The sequence below is a fragment of the Lepus europaeus genome, chromosome 11 (genome assembly GCF_033115175.1).
Source record: "Lepus europaeus isolate LE1 chromosome 11, mLepTim1.pri, whole genome shotgun sequence".
Taxonomy (NCBI): Eukaryota; Metazoa; Chordata; class Mammalia; order Lagomorpha; family Leporidae; genus Lepus; species Lepus europaeus.
In genome coordinates this window covers 75,865,442-75,885,063 of record NC_084837.1, presented here as the reverse complement: position 1 = coordinate 75,885,063, position 19,622 = coordinate 75,865,442, and the positions used below count along the sequence as shown (strand labels likewise).

The 19,622-nt window shown below is 41.8% G+C and overlaps 1 protein-coding gene across 2 annotated transcripts in view; it reads right to left on the bottom strand.

Annotated features, from left to right (window-relative positions):
- Nucleotides 1-19,622, bottom strand: part of UNC13C (unc-13 homolog C) — a 632,546-nt gene that overhangs the window by 278,833 nt on the left and 334,091 nt on the right. The gene's annotated exons all lie outside the window — the stretch shown is intronic.

Genomic DNA, 19,622 nt, shown 5'->3' with positions numbered 1-19,622 from the left:
TCAAAGCCCAAAGTCACACATTAATGGTACTACAGAGTGTGGAGGTTTGACACAAGTACGGTGGATGGGTGGTAGCACTCCTGTGAGGTCTCAGGTCACGGGGACACACCCTTGCAGAAGGTTAGTGATAAAAGTTGGGCCTCCATGCTCTCTCTTTCTCTGATTCCTAACTCATCATGTGATTGTTCCTCCATGCATTTTGCCAGAGTCCTGGCCTCATCAGGTGGCTGAATCCATGGGCAGCGTGAGTTTGGATTGCAAGTCTTCAGAACAAACTTCCTTCCTTCACACACAGCTTGTCTCAAGAATTTATTGTAGTAACAAAACCTCTTACTTATACCTCTCTCCAGATTACTTTCTCCTAAGACACTAAGAGCACCTACGCTGTCCATTTTTGTACCAACTTCAGAGGTTTTGAAGTCACCTTTCTTGATATATGTTCGCTGAAACCTCTTTTGGTTTTGCTTTGTCTCTTTAAAATATTTATCAGTACAAATACGTATGAGAAAATGTGTAGTGCTAAAAATTAGCTCTCTTCCTTTTAGGATTTCAAGTAATAAGATTAAAATGAAAAATGACACTTTACTTCTAAAATTGAGCTTGACAACTATTTTCACATTTAATATTTCATGATGGCAATTTGCAGAAAGCCCCTTTGGGAAGTAGAAGAAAGCTAGAGTTTTTTTTTGTACAGTACTCTGGGCTGTATTTTTAGGATGGATACAATGCAAAGCAAACATGTAATTCATTGATTTAGTTCTACTTTTTTTTTTTTTTTTGACAGGCAGAGTTAGACAGTGAGACAGAGAGAGACAGAGAGAAAGGTCTTCCTTCCACTGGTTCATCCCCCAAATGGCCGCTGCAGCCGGCCTGCTGCACTGATCTGAAGCCAGGAGCCAGGCGCTTCTCCTGGTCTCCCACGCGGGTGCAGGTGCCCAAGCACTTGGGCCATCCTCCACTGCACTCCCGGGCCACAGCAGAGAGCTGGCCTGGAAGAGGAGCAACTGGGACAGAATCCGGCGCCCCGACCGGGACTAGAACCCGGGGTGCCGGCGCCGCAGGTGAAGGATTAGCCTAGTGAGCCGCAGCACCAGCCTGATTCGGTTCTACTTTATAATTCATACTTAAAGTTTTTTTTTCCCCCCAAAGTTGCAGAAAAACGTTAACACAATGTTTCTGTCACTCATTAAATCAAAATAAATGCCAGTTGAGTCATAAGTTTAAACTTAAAAGAAGACTATAAAAGTCTATGCAGAAAGATGGGATAATATTTTTAAAATAATTTTGAAGTTGAGATGGTATGTCTCAATATAGCATAAATCCTATATCATTTAAAATGATACAACTGACAATGCAAACTTTTTAAAAAAGTAAAAAACTGCCATAAACAAAATCTAAAGAAATCATATTTGTAGCCTTTATTAAAACAAAGGTTCCATATTCCTAATACAGAATGAAATCTTACTGATCAGAAAGAATACCATAGACCGGCTGGTGCCGTGGCTTAACAGGCTAATCCTCCGCCTTGCGGCGCCAGCACCCCGGGTTCTAGTCCTGGTTGGGGCGCCGGATTCTATCCCGGTTGCCCCTCTTCCAGGCCAGCTCTCTGTTATGGCCCAGGAAAGCCGTGGAGGATGGCCCAAGTCCTTGGGCCCTAAACCTGCATGGGAGACCAGGAGAAGCACCTGGCTCCTGGCTTTGGATCAGTGAGATGCGCCGGCCGCAGCGGCCATTGGAGGGTGAACCAGTGGCAAAAAGGAAGACCTTTCTCTCTGTCTCTCTCTCTCACTATCCACTCTGCCTGTCAAAAAAAAAAAAAGAATACCATAGACCAACAAAAAATGAAACTGTGACCAGACATTGGTTTTTTTAATATATGAACATGTGGGCAGGCATTGTGGTTCAGCAGGTTATGAGCTGCTACTTGCAATGCCTGAAACCCATACTAGAATGCTGATTGAAGACCTGGATGCTCTGCTTCCCATACATCTCCCTGTTAATACAACTAGGAAAGGAGCAGAGAGCCCAAGTATTTGGGTCCCTGCAACCCATGTGGAAGATGGAGACGGAGCACCTGGCTCTTGGTTTCCACCTGGCCCAGACCCAGTTGGTGTAGCCATTTGGTGAATGAACCAGTGGATAGAAGGTCTCTGTCTCTCTCCCTTTCTCTGGCACTCTCTCACATAAATTTAAAGAATCTTTTTAAAAATAAAAATAATGAAAAATGTTTAAACTTGTTAAAATAGATATAATTTGAAATTCTTCCATATTTTTACATCTGATAACCAAGAAAAAAATGTTACAAATCAATGGCTACAGGTGGGAATTTGGAATAGCAGGTAAGACTCTGGCTAAGATAGATATGTTCCGGAACAGAGTGCCTGGACTGATGCTCGGCTCTAGCTCCTCACTGCACCTAATGCAGACTTTGGGAGGCAGTGGTAATGGCTCCATTACTTGAGCCACTCATGTGGAAGACCTGGAGTTCATTCCCAGCTCCAGGGTTTGGTCCTGGCCCAATCCTGGGAACTGAATAAGCAAGTCGGAGCTCTCCATCACTATCACTGTCTCTCAAATTAATCAATTAATTTTTAAAACTCACTGTGGTCAGAATGTTGGTGTCCCCTCAAAATTCAGAGGCCGAAACGTAAAGTCCAATATGGCAGCATTAAGAGTTGGGATATTTGTGGAAGTGATGAAGTGCTGAGACCTCTACAAACACCTGGGTGAGTGAGCACCCTTGGAAGGATGAGCCACTCCGCCCTTTCCACCAGGCAAGGACACAACAAGGACATGCCATGCCGAGAGCAGAGAGCAAGCTCACCAGAAACTCAATCTGTTGGCATCTTGATCTGGGAGCCCAGCCTCCAGACCTGTGAGTAATAACTCTGTGTTTATCCATTAGACAGTCTAAGATATTGTTGTAGAAGCCCAAAGGGACAAGGGCCTCATCTTCGGTAGAATAGTTTATAGGTGAGATGTGGGACAATGGCAATTTTAGAGACTGCTAGAAGAACTGAAAAATTAATAAAACCTCTGTTTTAGTCTGTTTTGGGTTGACATAATAAAACATCTGAGCTGAGTACTTTATAAAGAAAATTTGCTCACAGTTTTGGAGGTGCAGGACTATGGCACCAGTGTCTCTTTAGCTCTGGTGAGGGGCTCAGGGCAGACAGCAGTAGGTGACAAAGAGCACATGGAACGTATCAAGAAGAGGGGTCCAAGAGGGGTTCCAAGATCTGTTCCAACCACCCCCTAGTATAAATAACCTGGCCCCACAAGACCTGCATCACTTCCTCCCATGGGTGATGACCCCGTGACCTGATTACCTTCTATTCTGCCCCATCTCCTAATGTCTCCATGACCTCAAAGCTGCCACCCCAGAGAGAAGACTTCCAGCACAGGAATCTCAGTGGGATAAACCCTGTATGAGCCATAGCGCCCTGTTCAGGCCATAACTGGCTGGTACGTATTAAAATTACAGATCCGTCTGTTACAGCAACCAAATACATCTTTTATAGTCAATAGATATAATTCTGGCCACAAGTAACACTATGAAATACATACCATTTCCCTCAGCGCTGTTTGGAATAACAGTTAAAAAAAAAAAAACTCAAAATTCCATCAATCAGAGCAGATTAAATTGATCTTGAACTATTCCTTTGATGAATACCATATAGACACAAAAATAGCGATACTTTTATGTATTGGATATGAAACCATATCAAAGCTATATTAAAGAACAGTGCAATATGTAAAATACCCAGTCATTCGTGTAAAAGGTGGCAACATGTCTTTGTGTTGTGTGTGTGTGTGTGTGTACTTTTCCCACCTATAATACGTGTATATCTTAGAAGCAAATATACCTATCTATGAATATAGTATCTCTGAAAGGATATACAGCTTAATGATTATATTGTTTACTTTTTTTTATGTTTTTTTTTTTTTTTTTGACAGGCAGAGTGGACAGTGAGAGAGAGACAGAGAGAAAGGTCTTCCTTTTGCCGTTGGTTCACCCTCCAATGGCCGCTGCAGCCGGCGCGCTGCGGCGCAACGCGCTGATCCGATGGCAGGAGCCAGGTGCTTCTCCTGGTCTCCCATGGGGTGCAGGGCCCAAGGACTTGGGCCATCCTCCACTGCACTCCCTGGCCACAGCAGAGAGCTGGCCTGGAAGAGGGGCAACCGGGACAGGATCGGTGCCCCGACCGGGACTAGAACCCGGTGTGCCGGCGCTGCAAGGCGGAGGATTAGCCTAGTGAGCCGCGGCGCCGGCCTATTGTTTACTTTTGAGGGGGAATTAAATACTTGGGGACAATAGGACAGGGAAATTTTCCCTACATATTTTTTTCCAAAGAAACCCTTAATTTAATGAGTACAAATTTCACAAGTACAACTTTAGGAATATAGTGATTCTTCCCACCATACCACCCTCCCACCCCACTCCCACCCCTCCTCCTCCTCCCTCTCCCCTTCCCCAGTCCCATTCTCCATTAAGATTCATTTTCAATTAACTTTATACACAGAAGACCTAGTCTATACTAAGATTTCAACAATTTGCATACATATGCACAAAAACTGAGGACAAGTTTTACAGTTAGTTCTCATAGTACAACTCATTGAGGACAGAGGTCCTGCATGGGGAGTTAGTACACAGTAACTGCTGTTGATAATTCAACAATTAACACTCTTACATATGATGTCAGTGACCACCCAAGGCTCTTGACATGAGCTGCCTAGGCTATGAAAGCCTTTTGAATTTACAATCCTGTCAGTATTTAGATAGCCCATAAGCAAAGTGGAAGTTCTCTCCTCTCTTAAGAGAAAAGTACGTCCTTCTTTGATGGCCACTTCTTTCCACTGGGGTCTCTCACAGAGATCCTTCATTACTACACCCCTTTAAAAGTTACATTTTCAATATGTATCCAGTGAAAAAACTCTCAAACAAAATGAATAAATAAAATTTAAGTTAAAAAGAACATGGTGGCTGGCGCTATGGCATAGCAGATAAAGCCACCACCTGCAGTGCTGGCATCCCATATGGACGCCAGTTCGACACCCAGCTGTTCCACTTCCAATCCAGCTCTGTGCTATGGTCTGGAAAAGTAGAGGATGGCCCAAGTCGTTGGGCCCCTTGAACCCACGTAGGAGACCCAAAGAAGTTCCCGACTCCTGGCTTCGGATAGGCACAGCTCTGGCTGTTGAGGCCATTTGGAGAGTGAACCATAGGATGGAAGACCTCTCTCTCTCTCTCTCTCTCTCTCTTCTCTCTCTCTCTCTCTCTTTCTCTTTCTTTGCCACTCTGACACTCTGTAACTCTGCCTTTCAAATAAAATAAATACATCTTCTTTTAAAAAAAGCAATACCAAGATCAATTCATAGGTGATCAAATAAGATTTCTTGGTTATATAAAGTAACTCTTATTTTAATTGAACACCGCTTCCTGTATTTTTTATCCCAATGTATGTCTTATGCAGAACGTAGGGGCACTATTCTTAAACTGTTTTCCTTGGCTAATGGCTGAGTTGAGATTTCCCTGGAGCTGGAAATGGTACTTTGGCTTTTATAACCTTCTGCCTGTTCCCCATTCTGTGAGGAACCCATGCCAGAAACTAAGCCACAAAAAGAAGGAAAAGACCCTAGAATACATTACCAACAGCAGCATTTTGATAGAGCTTCTGTGCTGATTTTAATTACAGGGCACTTTCCGGTGCTTCCAAATACCTGGAGGATGCTTTGCAAGCAGATGGAGAGTAACAGCACATGCATTTCAGAGTAAGCCTGATGAGTCCATCAAACTGTGTGCTTTGTTATTATCTCCCATACTAGGCGAACAGATTCAGCAAGAGAAACATGGAAGCAAAAACAGCTCGTGTTTCAGCGCATGTTACTGTAGCACAAGCCCCAGCCCTTCAGCGAGCTTAGCACACATACAGGGCAAGTACTGATGCAATAAGGAAGAGGACCTCCTCCTGATATTTACGAGTAAGGTGGCCCACGTACACCATCTCATTGAATCCTTGAGCAATCCTACGAGGTAACTGCTGTTATCCTCTCTTCCAAATAAACACATCGAGACTCTGAGGAGTTAAAGAATTTGTCCAGGACTCGGCAGCTTCAAAAATGACTAGAGCTTCTACTTGAATCCAAGTGGGGCTGATTTCAAGGCTTGGTTGCTTCCTAAGACATCACCACTGCAAGTCAAAACAACACTGGTTCGTTGTTGACATGCATCAGGCAGGGCCTGTGAGAGTGTTTTCCAACTAAATAAACAGTGGTTTGCTCTTTCATCCTGGGCTAGATCCAATCCCTGCTTTCCAAAAGTTGAATGTCCTGCAGGTGTTTCAAACCCAGGACTGCCTTGCACTGAAGCACTAAACTGAGACACTAAGTGTACCTAGAGTAGCGGCAATGTTTTTTTTAACATTTATTTATTTATTTCAAAGGCAGAGTTACAGAGATAAAGAGAGGGAGAGATAGAGAGGTTCATCTTCCATCCACTGGTTCACTCCCAAAATGGCAGCAACAGCTAGAGCTGGGCTGTTTGAAGACAGGAGCCAGGAGCTTCCTCCAGGTCTCCACGTGGGTACAGGGGTTTGAGAACTTGGGCCATCCTCCACTGCTTCCCCAGGTGCATTAGCAGGGAGCTGGGTCAAAAGTGGAGCAGCCTGGACTTGAACTGCACCCGTATGGGATGCTGGCTGCAGGAGGCGGCTTTACCTGTTACACCATACTGCCAGCCCCTATTTTACCTCTTTTGCTGAGATGAAAGCAGAACTGCTTTTTTTTTTTTTATTTTTGACAGGCAGAGTTAGACAGTGAGAGAGAGAGAGACAGAGAGAAAGGTCTTCCTTCCACTGGTTCACCCCTCAAATGGCTGCTACAGCTGGCGTGCTGCGCCGATCCAAAGTCAGGAGCTTCCTCCTGGTCTCCCATGCGGGTACAGGGCCCAGGAACCTGAGCCATCCTCTACTGCCCTCCTGGGCCACAGCAGAGAGCTGGACTGGAAGAGGAGCAACCGGGACAGAACCCGGTGCCCCAACCGGGACTAGAACCCCGGGGTGCTGGCGCTGCAGGCGGAGGATTAGCCTAGTGAGCTGAGGCGCCAGCCAAGCAATAATTGCTTTTTAGGACAGCTGCCACCTACCGCACTGTGTTTTGAACAAAGGGAAGATAGTGCTTTATCTACTTAGTTTTAGTTTTATAACTTATCCCGGGTCTTTCTGGGGAGACAACTCCAGCATTAGCACCCACAGTGAAGGAGCTACCTGAAAGGCTTTCCAACAGAACCTCTAGAATGTTAGGCTCCCTCGACGTCCCTGACCAGGGCAGCTCTCCCTGCGACACACTCTAATCCTACCTTGTACTTTCCCTCCCTAGCATGCAACAAGTGTTCAGTTATTGCTGTAATTACTTCCTTAATGTCTCTCTTTATGGAACGACAGTGAGTCCCATGAGGACAGTGACTGTGTACATCTTGTTTACTGTTCTTCTCATTATTCTTAGAGTGTCTGTCACATAAGGAAAACAACACATTTTAATTATGTACATTCATTCATGTATGTGAATGAATGAATGACTTTAAAATCCTTTCCCCTAAATAGAACACAAATCTCAGAACCAATCATCCCATCATCCCGAGTGATTTGGAACGATTCCACTTGGCCACTTTTGCCATTAGCAGAAAAGAACATCTCAGGGATAGAATTTTTCACCAGATGAAAATTTAAAAGCAATAAAGCAGGACACATAAGCTGAATTTTTAATCAGGCTTTTTAAAGAATGTAAGGAAATTGCACATCTCCATGGAGAGGAAAATAAATGCAGGAAAGAAACAGAAAAGATCAGTTCATTTATTCGTGAGATTCCATTTTCCCTTAACTAGTTCTGGAGATGACAAGGGAAAATCAAATTAGTGGGTTAATATAGCCTATTACGCCTTTACTAACCATCTATTCCAGAACATACTTAAGATAAGAATACTACTTATGTTAATAGTTCAACTACATGTTTCTTCTATAGTTTAGTAAAATTGACAATCTGTTGTATTTTTGTTTTGTACTTTCTATTTGAGAATGTGCTGAAGCTAAGGAACTTTTTAAGAGAACCATTCTCCTAAATATGACTCTCTTTAATTAAAGAGACTATATAATCAACATATTGAATCTCAATTAATGTGAAACATCACTTTACTAACGTGATTTTGTTGTTGCTATTATTATCCAAAATGTTAAGATGGTATTTTCTCTAAATATTTTCTGTATGTTCCTAGACATAAAGTATACAAACAAAATCAAAGCAGTGATAAGACTGTCAGACCAAATGGTGAATAAAAGTAACAACTCATCCAACATCATCACGTATGTGGCCTTTTAGATAATTCAGAACTCCTCATCTCATCTTGGAGAATTTCACATCTGCCTTTCCACCCAAAGTATATTTTCACTGAACTCAGAGTAAATGGTATTTTAACTTGAATGCTATCATTGATATGCTTCTCTCTTTCAATTACTTATGCTTCTGCTCTGCTTTGTAATTCACTAGGTATTTTACACCCATTTCTGATTTTAAGATCCACTAATGCTAATTTAGAAAGGAAAAGTATTGTGTTTATTTCAGAGAAGAAAAAACTAGCTAATGAGTGATTTCTATGCTAATTATTTCTAACTAATAAGTACAACAACAAATTGAAGCAAAGGTTTTATGGGTTTAACTTACAGGTATTATAAAACAATCACAACTACTGCATCTAATGTAATGTCTATTTTGTATGAAATGCTATATTTTGAAGAATTCATTGGTGAAGAAGAGAGCAAAATTTCCTGTGCTGGTGAGGTTTATAATCTGCTCCCCCTGTGTCTCCCATGTGATTTTAACTGCCGTATTATTTTACTGAAAGTTCAGTAATAACTCTGGTAACATCTATTTTTTTCTTTTAAGAAGAATTATATTAAGGATTCTGTGACTTCAGGAAGCTGTAAAAAGAAAACATTAGTCCTTGGAAAATAACACAGACACTGTATAAAAATGGTCTTTAAGGAGACTACAAATTAGCACTCGATTCACAATTCAGTTTTCAGTAGAACTTTCTTTTCTTTTTCTCTGGGCACTCACTAAAAGATAAGAAAATAAATAGAAAATGGGAGATCAGAGAAGTGACAGCACTCTGCTTAATGTCACACTTGCCTAATGTTAGGTATCACCTGAAAAATGTGTTAAAGATGCAGATTCACTAAGCCCAAGGCAGCCAGGTAACTGCATCTCAACCTGTTCTCCAGGTAGTGCTTCATACCATGAGAGTTCAGGAAACGCTAAACTCAATTCCAGTGATTTTGAGCATCCTTGTGTTGCAGATGGGAGGGTGGTTATGGGGGGAAAAACTGCTATAATCCAAAAGTTGTTCTTTGGAAATTTATATTTATTAAATAAAAGTTTAAAAAAATAAGTAAAAAAATAGATTCAAGCTCGATTGATTTCCTAAGTAAACTCCAGAAGTCACCTTATGAAAAATGAGATTAATTTTGAATGAGATGATTCAATGTCTGCCTTCCAATGAAACCCTGTATGATCCAAACAACTTAATTAAAAACACTGAAATACAAAGAGGCACATTGTGGATGAATCTGTTTATGTCTGTCATCGGTTGTGAATGAACAGAAACTGTAAGGACGAACATTTCTGAAGTGGAGGCCTACGAACGGGAACCTCACAAGATGCAGTAGGGAGTGGTGACACTCCTTGATTCTGCCACCGTGGTTTGTGACTACAGCACTGCCTCCTTCCCAGGATCACTGTTCACGACATCAGGTATGGCCATGTGAGGTCAAAAGAGCTGACGATAAATCTACAACGTCGGTTGTGTTCTTCTTGGATGTTAAATCCATATCACTAAACTGTTTTAAAAGCAAAGATAAAATCCGTTGCTCTGTTGAAATACTACAGCATCTTAGACCCTCGTCTGGCCTTGCCAGTCATGACACTGCAAGGATTTTTCAAAACCTGGCATCCTTCTTCAACTCCGTCACAGTGTGTACATACAAGGCATTCTCCATATTACCAAGTGGACTGATTTTTCTATTGCCAATCTATGCTTTGAGACTATAAGAGGTCTTTCCTCTGCTGCAGCTACCTGAAGGGCGTCTCTCACATCAAGGCTGTCACCATGATGCGCATTGGATTCCCGGTGCTATTTCTGACTCCTTAACACTATACGCTAAACAGCGTGTTCCTTTCCCTATTACAATGTGTGGCATCACTTCTACTGTAAAGAAATGTGATTATTCATATACTTATTGAATAATATTTAATCAGATGAAATACTATATATTGTAGATTATTTATTTCTTAAAATAATACATCTAAGTTTTATGTAAGTATTAATGATAGCTTTAACCTTAACCAAATTTAAAATTCTGCTTTATTCTTAGTTTGCTAAGTCTGTTTTTAATCACAAAGAGGCATAACCTATTATCATATGCACTTTCTACATATATTGAATAAATACATGATATTCCTCCTTTGGTTTTGGTGAAATTATTTTGATTTTTTTTCTAATGTTGAACTATCCTTGCATTTGTGGAACAAAATTCCTGTAATACTCCATATTTTTAAATATATAATATAATTAAATCTATAAATGGTATTTGATTTAGACATTTTTCTTCAATATTCATTAATAAAATAAGTTTACTATTTTTTGTGCATCTAGTTTTAGAATGAAAATCACACTAATTTCACTAATACAACATACTCTCTATATTACTGATTCTTAAAGAATTTGTTGGTTTCATCTTGTGCATTAATTTATTGACCTCATTTTTAAGGAATAATTAAAACATACACTGATGGAAACAGAACTGTCACACTTATTCACGCTCTGGGCTTTTGTGTCTCTTTCTGCTTCACAATACACATAGTATGGTAATATTCCACTATTGTGAAACTCAGAGTCACACAGAGAGAGGAAGAGACAGCGAGAGAGATCCTCCATCTGCTGGTTCTCTCCCTAGATGGCCACAACTTCAAGTGTTAGGTCAGGCGGAAGCCAGGAGCTTCTTTTGGATTTCCCCTGTGGGAGAAGGGGCCCAAGGACTTGGGCCATCTTCCACTGCTTTCCCAGGACATTAGCAGGGAGTGGGATTAGAAGTGGAGCAGATATAGGACATCCACTCATTTTGAACAATTTCTTTTTACAAGTAACATTATTACAATATTTATGAAGCTGTCTGTTAAAAAGAAATTTATTATTTGTAACTTTTATTCTATAAGTTTACAATAATAACATTACGACAGAAAATTAAGTCTAAGTGTTTTCATATTTAATCAGACCATGTGCCAAGGCAATAATCCTATGAAATGGTGAAAAGGCACCTGCCTTTAATAGCAAACATCACTGGGGCCAGCCTGTGGCACAGCTGGTAAAGCTGCTGCCTGGGACACTGGCATCCCATATGGACACCGGTCGACACCTGGCTGCTCCACTTCTCATCCAGCTCCCTGCTAATGTCTTAGGAAAAGGAGGAACTTGGGCCTCTGATACTCATGTAGGAGACCCAGAAGAGGCTCCTGGCCCCAGCCTGGCCCAGTGCTGGCTGTTGTGGCCATCTGGGGAGTGAACCAGCAGGTGGATGAACTCTCACTGTCTCTCCCTCTCTTTGTATAATTCTGAATTTCAAATAAATAAATAAATATTTTTTAAAAAAACCAATACCAATGATTGCATAACAAATATGATTCAGGGGGGAAAAAAGACCTAAGAAAAGTCAGGGATCCTTTTAGAGAGTCCTTTAGTTATTTCTATTTAAATACTTTTAAAATTAAAAGTCATAGGATTTTTTCTTTTTTCTACTAATAAATTTCAAGGGTACATCTTATTTTTCACTTTTCTTTAATTACTGAATTATTTACCTATTGGTTAGAAGAAAAGCAAAAATAAAACAAACAGCTAAACCAATTTTTTGTTTGAAATAACATGAAAGATGCCACCTGCTAATAAAGCATAGACTTCCTAAACTTCTACACATTTCAGTTCATGTAAGTTGCCAATTTAAAGTATTCTAGGAAGGCATTTTCTTTTTCCCAGGGAAATTGATTTTTAGGAAATTGATCTAGAGAAGAAGTTCATTCACAGACTAGTTTTCTTGGAACTGAGTTGTTGCTAGGATTTTAGTTTAGGATTCTTTCTTAGAAATCATGTATAGGGGCCTGCACTGTGGCATAGTTAATCCTCTGCCTGTGGCGCTGGCCACCCATATGGTCACTGTTGGAGTCCCGGCTGCTCAAATTCCAATCCAGCTCCCTGCTAAGGCCTGGGAAAGCAGTAGAAGATGGCCCAAGTGTTGGGGCCCCTGCACCCGAGTGGGAGACCCAGAAGAAGCTCCTGGCTGCTGGCTCCACATCAGCCCAAAAGTTCTGGCTTTTGAGGCCATTTAGGGAGTGAACCAACAAATGGAAGAAGACCTTTCTCTCCATCTCTCCCTCTGTGTATGTGTAACTTTGCCTCTCCATAAATAAAATAAATCTTAAAAAAAAAATGCATTTATATAGAAAGACCAGGGGTGAGCATCTGGCCTTGTGGTGAAGATGTTGGTTAGAAGACCCACATTCCATGTCGAAGTGCTTGGGTTTGACATCTTTCTGTCTCCTGACTCTAATTCCTAACTAATGCAGGAACGGGGAAACAGTAGTGATGGTCAAGTAATTGGATTCCTGAAACCCATATGTGAGACCTGGATTGCATTCCCAGCATCTGGCATTGGTCCCTGCCCAGCCCTGGCTGTTTTTGGCATCTAGAAAATGAACCAGCAGAGAGGAACTCTCTCTTTCTGTCTTTCTGCCTCTCAAACAAATAAATAATTTTTTTAAAAAATGTAAATTCTCCCCATGCTACAAACAGATTTCTTTATGTAGAACTCTGTCCAATGAATGGTTTGTGCTTGGTGATTATCCAAATTATTTTTCCTGTGTTGCTGTACATTCTGACAACATTAGGTTCCAGATTTCCTTTGCATGCAGACGTCCTTGCAGGAGATGATAAAGTGACACATTGTCAACCTTATTTATTTATTTATTTATTTATTTTGACAGGCAGAGTTAGACAGTGAGAGAGAGACAGACAGAGAGAAAGGTCTTCCTTCTGTTGGTTCAACCCCCAGATGGCCGCCACTGCCGGCGCGCTACGCTGATCCAAAGCCAGGAGCCAGGTGCCTCCTCCTGGTCTCCCATGCGGGTGCAGGGCCCAAGCACTTGGGCCACCCTCCACTGCCTTCCCGGGCCACAGCAGAGAGCTGGACTGGAAAAGGAGCAACTAGGACAGAATCCAGTGCCCCTACCGGGATTAGAACCCGGGGTGCCGGCGCCGCAGGCAGAGGATTAGCCTAGTGAACAGCAGCATGGGCCATGTCAACCTTATTTCAAATGTTTGTCTATTTCTTTTAAAGAATCTATCATCTATTCCTTGAGGTATCCTCAGAACCTACCCCAGGGTCTGGAATACAATTGTGCTAATATCGGCTGAGTTACCAGCTGTGCTAAACTAAAGGAGAAAGAACACAGAGCTTGTTGATTTGGCTAAGGTAAAAGCCACCTATGGGAGCTGGCACTGTGGTGCAGTGGGTTAATGCCCTAGCCTGAAGCGCCGGCTTCCCATATGAGCGCCAGTTCAAGACCCAGCTGCTCCACTTCCAATCCAGCTCCCTACTGTGGCCTGGGAACGCAGTAGAAGGTGGCCCAAGTCCTTGTGTCCCTGCACCCACATTGGAGACCCGGAGGAATCTCCTGTCTCCTGGCTTCAGATCAGCATAGCTCCAGCCATTGCGGCCAACTGGGAAGTGAACCATCAGATGGAAGACCTCTCTCTCTCTCTCTCTGCCTCTCCTTCTCTCTCTGTGTAACTCTGACTTTCAAATAAAATAAATAAATCTTAAGAAAAGTCACTTATGGACTGAAACCTGCCTTGGAATATCACATTCCTATCTGTTCTTTTAATCCAAAATATTTCAACTTTTCCATCAAAATTTCTTTTTTCACTCCAGGGATTCTATTTTTAATAGTCCTCCAAAATTTCTTGAAGGTAAAGAAGTATGTTTCCACATTTAAATATTAATTATACTGTGTCTAACCACCCTGGAATTCTTAATTTGTGATGTTAGATCTTATCCCATGTAGCGAGAATTCAGATAAAACAGATTACCATGAATATTAAAATAATGCCCTGATGAAGAAACTGAAACCTAACTAGACTCAAGAGCTCATACAAAACTAAGCAGTAGAGTTGGAACCCAGGAAATTTGTTTGTTTGTATCAGAGATCATGCTCCTGGATGTAGCTTAATTTTTTTTTTCTTTATTTGCTTTTATTTGTTTGAAAGGCAGGGAGACAGTGACAGACTTTCCATTTGGTGCTTCACTATCCACCAAGAGCCAGGGTCTGGCCAAACCAAAGCCAGGAGTCTGGAGCTCCACTTGGGTGGTAAGGACCCAACCACTGGCACCATCACTGCTGCCTCTCATGGTGTGCATTTACTGGAACTGGAAGTGGGGATGGCACCTGACGCAGACACTCCAATATAGGATGCAAACATGCCGAATGGCATCTTAACCACTAAACCAAATGCCTGCAATTAACCAAAGGTTCTAGAATGGTGGAAGGAGACTAAAAATAATGATGTAAGGCTGGCGCTGCGACTCACTAGGCTAATCCTCCTCCTTGCGGCGCCGGCACACCGGGTTCTAGTCCCGGTCGGGGCACCGATCCTGTCCCGGTTGCCCCTCTTCCAGGCCAGCTCTCTGCTGTGGCCAGGGAGTGCAATGGAGGATGGCCCAAGTCCTTGGGCCCTGCACCCCATGGGAGACCAGGAGAAGCACCTGGCTCCTGCCATCGGATCAGTGCAGTGCGCCGGCCGCATTGCGCCAGCGGTGGTGGCCATTGGAGGGTGAACCAACGGCAAAAGGAAGACCTTTCTCTCTGTCTCCCTCTACTGTCCACTCTGCCTATCAAAAATAAAAAAAAAATTAAAAAAATAATGACGTAAGGCAATGCTGCTTTTACAGAAGTCTTTTTGTATTAGATAGTTCCTTTGTTTACCAACTCTCCTTTGAGTTAAATTCACCACTCCACACTGGAGACACAAAGATGATACAGTTTTGTGGAGAAGACAGATCAAACTAATACATATTATGGGCCTAAGAAATTCAATATTGTAAGTAGATTGGTGGCAACATGTGAGAAATACCCAACTCAGCTGGTAGAGGGCTTAAAGACTTTCTGAAGAGAAGAGAAGATGTGTAGGAGTACATCATGAGAAGGGGGCTTGAGGAAGTGCTACACATTTCAGGCAGGTAAACACACGTGCAAGGGCCTCAGAGAATTTCAAGAACTGAATCACAGGATGCAAGATGAAGACGATGCTGAAATAAGACAAGACAATCAGGGCTCTGATTGGGAGGGTCTTGGATAATGGCCAATACTTCCAATATTAAGTAGATAGTTCAGGTAGCAGGTTGAAAGTTATTTGAAGTCTATTCAAAATAAGCCAGGTGGCCCTTCGATAACAACTGGTTCTCCAAATATCAGCAGCTTAATGGAATAAAGAATTACTCCTTAAACATGTACAGTGTGCAGCTTGCTGGGCAGCCCTCTTCCATTTCTTAAGCGCACCATCTGGAATATGTGTTCTTACAGGTTACTGTACCAGGAGAGAAAGCTGGGGGACGTGGTAAGGTGTTTTTAACACGCTGAGATGAGAAATAGCTTTCATCAACTGTTCCCAGATTTCATTGTCGAGGACTCGGCCAGCTATCCCTGGGAACTGCATGAGGCGAAGGCCATCCGTGACAGTCTACCACAGAACTGAGCGTTTCTCCCCATCATGGTTTGCACAGTTTAATACGCCTATAGACTTGCAGTGCACAGTTTGAGAAAGATCAGTTTATTCACTTATTCATCCAGCAAACGCTCTCTTGGCACCCAGTCGGCTCTGTCATCCGTCCTAAGCACTGTCATGGTCATAAATTCCGCGAGTTCCGTTCTGCTCACGTTACTTCCCTGTGCGTGATTCTGCATTTGCCTTCCATGCTCACGGTGACATGTGCAAAGGCAGAGAATTAGAGTAAATTGGTTGGAAAGCGTAAATGGGCACGATTATGTGGGGTTTTCCAGTCCACTGTAAGGAATTCGAATTTGGCTTAAGCAAAGAGTCTTCAGAGCACTCCGTGTGGGAGAGTAAAATGATTTGTCTTGCTTTGAAAAAGGGTTGTTTCAACTGCTGTGCTGAGAATTGACGCAAGGTGCTAGGGGTGAAAGCATTCATTTCCATCAGGAAGTTAAACTTGTACAGTGATCCAAGTGGGCAGTGCTGGTGGCTTGAACCAGGATAGCATTATATTTGGAATATATTTGGAAGTTAAGGATGTTGAGGATAAAATCATCAGAATTTGATGACAGTTCAGATATGCGCAATAACATGAAAAGGCCTAGAGCTCCAAGGAGAATGATGTTGCAGTCAGCTGAGGAGAGCCGAGCCTTAATCATTCCATCATTCCTGGGCAGCTTCTGAAGGGCTCCAGGGAGAATTAGAATCCCAAATTATTCATACCCAATAGGTGCTTCCTTTAGAATTTAAAATGATTACAATGTTTCATAAAAAGTGATTTTTTTTTTGCTCTAAAGCTTAGCTTCCAACAGTTCTTACCCTGACAAAATTTGATATAAAGATCTACAGATCAGCCGGCGCTGTGGCTCATTAGGCTAATCCTCCACCTGCGGCGCCAGCACCCCGAGTTCTAGTCCCGGTTGGGGTGCTGGATTCTGTCCCGGTTGCTCCTCTTCCAGTCCAGCTCTCTGCTGTGGCCCAGGAGTGCAGTGGAGGATGGCCCAAGTACTTGGGACCTGCACCCCCATGGGAGACCAGGAGGAAGCACCTGGCTCCTGGTTTCGGATCGGTGCAGTGCACCAGCCATAGCGGCCACTTAGAGGGTGAACCAGTGGAAGGAAGACCTTTCTCTCTGTCTCTCTCTCTCACTGTCTAACTCTGCCTGTCAAAAAAAAAATCTACAGATCTATCTATCTAAAAAGAATATTAGGGGTGGGTGTATCAGTGCCATGGTTGGGCCACTGCTTGGAAATCCTGCATACTATGTCAGAGTGCCTAGATTCAAATACTGACTCCATTTCTACCCCAGCTTCCTGTTAGTGTAAACCTTGGGAGGCAGTAGGTGATGTCCCAAGTACATGGGTCCCTGCAACCCATGTGGGAGACCCAGATTGAATCACAGATTGCTGTCTTTACTCTGGTCCAGCACTGGATGTTGTAAGACATTTGGAGTATGAACCAGCAGATAGAAGATCCCTTTATCTTGGTCTCTCTGTTCTGTAGTTCTATCTTTCAAATATAAAATAAAATAAAAACTAAAAAAATACATAAAAGAAAAATATTTAAGCAAATTATGTGAGCTTTTGTTTTGACAGCCACATCAGAAACTACTAAGCTATATTATATTTATTTTAATGTGAGGTAGCACACTTACTTTTGAACCTCTGACAAGACTGTCTTGAAGAAGTCAACTGTTTGATGTGTTTATTATTAATATACTTATTTTAGTAAGACACTAAGGTATGTCCCTTTATCTTGGCTCATCCACTGTGTGTGATTTAGCAAATCAGGAATTGGCAAATCTTGTCTCTTTGAATACATTTGGTCAGATTCTCCTGAGCTTTCTTTTAATCAGATCTCAACTTCTGGGCTTCTATGGCAGTTTCTGCATTGTCCAGTTCTAGTAAGACTCCTGCTATGTTAGTTCAGCCAGTACATCTCCCACCTCCAATATCTGACCACCCTTTGATATCTGATTAGATGTTCTCCTATTACCCTCCAGTTGTTATCTAATCATCCTGTTCTTCCTTCAGCAAGAATCCTGTAGGGTCTCTTTAGGCAGAATCTGACCCCCTCACACACACCTGATGTTAGCTCTTAGTAATTTCTATCCAGTCATCCCTGAACCCCATCTCAGTTCCACGGCCATAAATTCCTGATTGTCCTTGTGGTATTTGGAGTTGAGCTCAATATCCCCCTTTTTCTCTGTCTCTCTCTCTTTCTCCTCTCCCTTTCCTCCCCCCTCTCCTCCTTCTTCTATAAACCCCATCTAATAGCACTGTCTCAGTACTCTTCCTTGAATAGTCTACCTGACAATTCTTTAACGAGTTCCATGAATATGGTTCTTTTTTAACAGAGGTCATATTAAAACTAAATATTGATAAAGGCATCGAGGAAGGGAAGAACATTCTAGGCTTACACAGTAGACTGCGTAAGTGCACGGCTGTGAAAGAGGATGGTCAACTGATGAAATTATAGAATTTAGGGTTCGTGAGCACATACCTATTTGGTTTGAGGTTATATGGAGCATGAAATTGAGGCTGCTCAATGATGATGAAGTTATCAATGAGTAACTTATATGGTAGAATAAAAAGTCTAGTTTTTTTTTTCTCCTTCAAATTATATAAAGAAAATTAGGTTGGAAAAAGCAGAATAATGCAAAAGGCCTTATGGGAGGAAGATGTTGAATAGTCACTAGACAAAGGGGAGACATTGGGAAGCCACCTACTGGGTCAGGAGAGCACACATGAGAGAGAACTAATACCTGGACATTCCAGAGACCAACCATTCTAAACTATGGCATATCTAGAAGGTTGATAAATTAAAATTATGAGCAACTATGTAGGTTTATATTATTTTTTTCTGTTTGTATAATACCAGACTCCAGTTTCATTTTTTTTTTCTCTTATTAGGCAAAGGAATTAGCCTGAAATCCAGCTTGGAAGAATCTTGCTTCCCCTCATCCGACATTTGCCTTCTAGGGTTTTCCCCACTCATGTGGTCAGAAAGATCCGTAAGCAATGGATCAGTTTTTATTACACAGCACAGCAACTGCATTCTTCAGGGAAGAAGACAGGAAATAAACACATTTTTAAAAGGTACCTCAAATACCAGCTTTATAAAAGTAATCGTGATATATAATTCATAGTGTGCTTCAGAAAACTTTAGTACATTGAAAAGAGGGAAGTAATATATGAGATCCACATACTCAACAAAGGATTAGTATGCACGAAGTGTTTTAGAATTTTCTATAAGTTAATAAGAAAAAGTCAAGCAAACCAACAGAAAAATCAGCAAAAGATTATTAACAGACAACTCAAAGAACATGAAATTTAAGAGTTCACTGAGCATATGTGAAAAGATGCTCAAGTTTACCAATATTCATAGTGTCCATCTCTGAAGAGGAAGGCAGGAAGGGACAGACAATTGGAAGAAGTGCAAAGCAAATTGCCATTGTATATGTAAAGGTGACTTTAAACAATGAAGAACAGAGCAACTGTTGCTCAGTGTTAACGTTTGGTTACCTAAGATGGTATGTGTATGCATATTTGATTTACTTTCTATATTATCTTTTGTATTTATGAAATATTTCTTTTTGTATTTAAAAACTAACTGATCTCATTTTATTTATTGGAATGGGAGGCAGGAGTAGGAACAAATGTTCCCATCTGCTGGTTCATTGTTGAAATACTTGCACTTGCTGGGGATGTGGCAGGCCTAAGCTAGAAGATAGGAATGCAATGGAAGACAAGTC